The sequence below is a fragment of the Ascaphus truei genome, chromosome 5, assembly GCF_040206685.1.
Source record: "Ascaphus truei isolate aAscTru1 chromosome 5, aAscTru1.hap1, whole genome shotgun sequence".
Taxonomy (NCBI): domain Eukaryota; kingdom Metazoa; phylum Chordata; class Amphibia; order Anura; family Ascaphidae; genus Ascaphus; species Ascaphus truei.
The window spans coordinates 138,843,676-138,848,268 of record NC_134487.1 but is presented as its reverse complement, the minus strand read 5'-3'; positions in this window follow the sequence as shown (position 1 = coordinate 138,848,268).

Genomic DNA, 4,593 nt, shown 5'->3' with positions numbered 1-4,593 from the left:
TTGTGACAAACGCCCCTCTTTTGTAGTGCTGACGTCTGTCTGGGTTCTTCCCGACACAGTCTTCTAGGGTTAATTATACAACAAACAGGATCATGCAAAGTATTATGCTGCTTAACTCAGGCTTCTGCCTGCTTTATTTTCATCCAAGTAAGGTACTGCAGCTTTAACATGTGTAGGTTAGAGGTACTCAGATACTTTCATTCAGCAGTTCACACATTTCAGTGTTACAATATTTCCCACACTGTTATTTCAAGAAATAAAACCAAAATCATATAAGCAAATCCTATCCCTTTCAGGGATCTAACTACACATCAGAATCAGTCTCTCTAACAGCTGCTGGCCAACTAAACTGGTTCCCCAGCTTAAAACAATGCTCTCTCATTTAGGGACACAAGATACAGCACAGTCTTTTAGCAACAGCAGTAATCATTTGTTTTGTCTTATCTGTTCGTGGTGTCCAGGCAAATCCTCTGGTACTGTCATACGTGGAGAGGCCGTCAACCTCGATACTGGATGCAGGAGAGTAGCGACACCCCCAGCCCCCAGGCTCCAAGGAGAGAGAGCCAGAAATGCAAAACCTCTCTGCTCTAAATACCTGTGCATGTGATTAGAAGAGCAGGTGAGGGAGAACTAGAGCCATGGTAATCTGTGGTCTGGATTTTCCATCCAGCTGCCTGAGTTAATGGGAAGCTGTGGAACGGATCATTTGTAACTATTCCTGCACTTTCTGCTCTAAAATGGGGCAGAAAGCTGCCTAACATCTTTGGACTATGTCACATATCCCCCTCCCCAGCTCACACCTACTGGGGTGAGCGGCCATGGACCTCACTGGGGTGAGCGTCCTACCTGAAATACTTGAGCTAACTCCTCAGTACAACATTAAGTATTCACATGACACGAATATGAACTTTTTCCACGGCAATTATGGACAATAGGTTTCGTCATAAGAGACTATACTTGGCAAACATATATTTTTTTTTTTTGTTGCTCTCTATTAGGGAACTATTTTGAAAAATAAATGTCTAGCACACATTCTTGCAACCCAGGATCTGCTAAATATATTCACAAAACCAGACAATTTCTATTACCTCCCTGGGTTTTTCTACTCTAGAATATGAACCTCATTATAAATTTACCAACCGAAAAGGGCATTTTTTTTTTTCCCCCCCCATATTGTAAGCAACCAATATTTTTTTTCCTTATACTACAGCCTTGTAATCTTAAGGGCCATCAACCCTGTATATTAATTTGTAGTTTAGCTACATTTTCAACACAGAGAACCAATATAACATTGTAATATTGACCAAATGCTTATTTGCAAAGTTAAGTGTCCGTGACATAGTCCACACGTGTAATAAAAAAAATTAATCGGTCAGTTCCCCCAAACATTTTTTTTTTTTTTGACTTCCAGTCTATTGCATCCTTTGACTTTATTTCATAGCCCGCTGCAACCTGCAAATGACTGGACTGTTTCTTTAGCTTCTGATGAGACCCTTGGTCCGGATTCTCCTTGGCTCCACAGTGTGGTCCAGATTGGTGAGATATGGAACTATTCAGGCGCCGTGTTAACCTTCGTTGTTTTTTCTTTTCAATCTTTGATTTCCCTTTTGTGGCCATTACCAGGCCTTTGGGTTTTGGAGACCTAGTTGCCTCTGTACAAACGTAGTCCATATTAACCACGTCATCAGGATCTGTCAACAAGTTTGTGTTTTCAGGAACTGCCACCCACTTGGCTAAAACATCTTCTGTGGTGTCCTGGGTGTGTCCACTAGTTTGATAATCTTCTGGACAACGTAAATGAAATTGAGGATCTGGATTTTTGAATCCCAGATCAGGGAGAATATTCTCAGGAGGGTGCCTATCTGTTTCTGGAATAACAGCAGCACAATCAAAGTCAATTCTTTCTCCTTCCTCTTTGTCATCAGTGAGGGCATTGAGTTTACGTTCCCTGGTCTCCTTTTGTGACCGTGTCTCTTTTAGCCTTGGAATCTCTTTCTCCAACTTCATCTTTATAGCAAATCGTAATATTGCAACAGCATTGAAGATACACGTATAGGAACGTACAGCTTGCTTGGTTAGGAGGTAGGATTGATAGCCCGACTGAACCACTTTAGCCGCTTCTCCCATGTCCGTCATCTGTTTCAGAGCGAGGTTTAACTCTGTTTCATTTTCTCTATTCTTGACCTGCAGCTGCAGGTGCTCCTTCTGGGTCTTGTCCAGCTCCAGCTGCAGCCGGGCCCCCTCATTTGCCGTGTGGTCCAGCTGCTTGTAGATATCGGCCATCTCGCTTTCATAGCGCAATGTCAGGCAGACCACCTGATGGACGGAGATCTCCTCTCTCTTGGCGCACTGTATCTCGCGCTCAGCCATCTGCTTCTGCAGCTCTTCAACCTGATCGTGCCAGACCTCCCTCAGGGTCTTCACCTCTATCTGGTGCTTGCTCTGGGTTTGCATCAGCGCCTCCATTTTTTGGAGCTCTGCAGTTTGTGTCGCCTGGATCGCCGCTGATTCTGTATTCTGCAGTGCTTCCTGCATTTCTAACTTTTCCTGGATCAATTGCTTCTCCACTTTTTCTGCTTGGTGAAGCTTCTCATCACCTTCACTGATCTGGTCAGTCAAGTCTGAATTTTTCTGTGTCAGACTTACATTCTCTCTTTTTACAGTCTCTAAATTACTCAGGGCATTCTCATAGGTTTCTTTCAATATTCCCAGCTCTGTGTTCAGACCGTGGCCCTCCAGGCGCAAGTGTTGCACCTCTGTGCTGAGCGCATGAACCTCTTGTAGAGCCTTCCCGTATTTCTGTTTTAGGATAGCAATCAATTTGTCAGACTTAATCTGTTTTTCATCCATGGTGACAATTACGGTGTTGGCCTTTTCCAGACTAGTCGTCACCTCTTCCAGCTCACTCCGTAAGAGAGACTCTGTTTTCTTCAAAGCCTCGTGCTCTTGTAAAGCTGGAAGTATACACCTCTGTAACTCGGCGTTTGCTTCTCGCACCTTATTGTTAGATTCTTGCTCCTTCTTCCAACATTCTCGCTCCTTCACCAAATCCTGCCACAGGACTTCATAATTATGGCGGGCAGCTTGGAGTGCAGAAACCAAAGCCTCTTTATCCTGGTTCAAGGATTCAGCTTCCCTTTGCTCCTCCTTTTCCTTTGCCACTGTTCCCGTGACAATTCTGCCGATCACTCCGGTCCGCAGCACATCTCGGCGCCTTTCTGACGCATGTCCTGACAGCGCAGGTTCAAGTGGCTCGGTCACTTCCCCTGTGACTTGAGGGACAGTTTTCTTTTTCTTCTTCTTTCTTTTTGCTTTATTAGCTCCAGAGATATCAGTGGTACTGGGCACACGCTCACTGGTATCAGCTTCCACATCTTGCTTGCACACATAGGGCGTTGCTTGCTTTTGCAGCTGTTTGTCTTTGAAAATTTTGGGGCACACATCTTCCATGTGACCTACTTTATGACAGGCCCAGCATACTAAATTCATCTGTGGGTACGGCTCTCCTCCAGGGGCCACATACGAGTCGTCATCATCATCATCATCGTATGGCCTGAAGGGACACTGTTTTTCATGATTATGTACATTACAAAACAAACATTTCACGTCGGCCATTTTAGAAACCCGGCAGGAACAATTTGCTAGCTGCAATTTCACTCACTTCAGCAACTTGCATACAGCACTTGCTAGCTGCAAATTCACTCACTTCAGCAAAATGCATTAGCTTTACAAACAGCACTTGCTAGATGCAATTTTTTTTTTTCTTCTTCAGCAAAACATTTTGGTTTTCTGTTTGGGTTCAGGGTGCTATTGCATCCACACTTCGCACATTCTCTGTGTATGCTAGAAGCACAACTGATATACACAGTGGGACAGACTTCACTCATAGCATCTGTACTTTAGTTCAGCTCGGCGGCCATTTTAAACCCCCGCATTTATTTGCAAACCCACAGACTTTTTAGTGTCGACCCGCATTCTCCACCATATGTGACAAACGCCCCTCTTTTGTAGTGCTGACGTCTGTCTGGGTTCTTCCCGACACAGTCTTCTAGGGTTAATTATACAACAAACAGGATCATGCAAAGTATTATGCTGCTTAACTCAGGCTTCTGCCTGCTTTATTTTCATCCAAGTAAGGTACTGCAGCTTTAACATGTGTAGGTTAGAGGTACTCAGATACTTTCATTCAGCAGTTCACACATTTCAGTGTTACAATATTTCCCACACTGTTATTTCAAGAAATAAAACCAAAATCATATAAGCAAATCCTATCCCTTTCAGGGATCTAACTACACATCAGAATCAGTCTCTCTAACAGCTGCTGGCCAACTAAACTGGTTCCCCAGCTTAAAACAATGCTCTCTCATTTAGGGACACAAGATACAGCACAGTCTTTTAGCAACAGCAGTAATCATTTGTTTTGTCTTATCTGTTCGTGGTGTCCAGGCAAATCCTCTGCTCCTGTCATACGTGGAGAGGCCGTCAACCTCGATACTGGATGCAGGAGAGTAGCGACACCCCCAGCCCCCAGGCTCCAAGGAGAGAGAGCCAGAAATGCAAAACCTCTCTGCTCTAAATACCTGTGCATGTGAT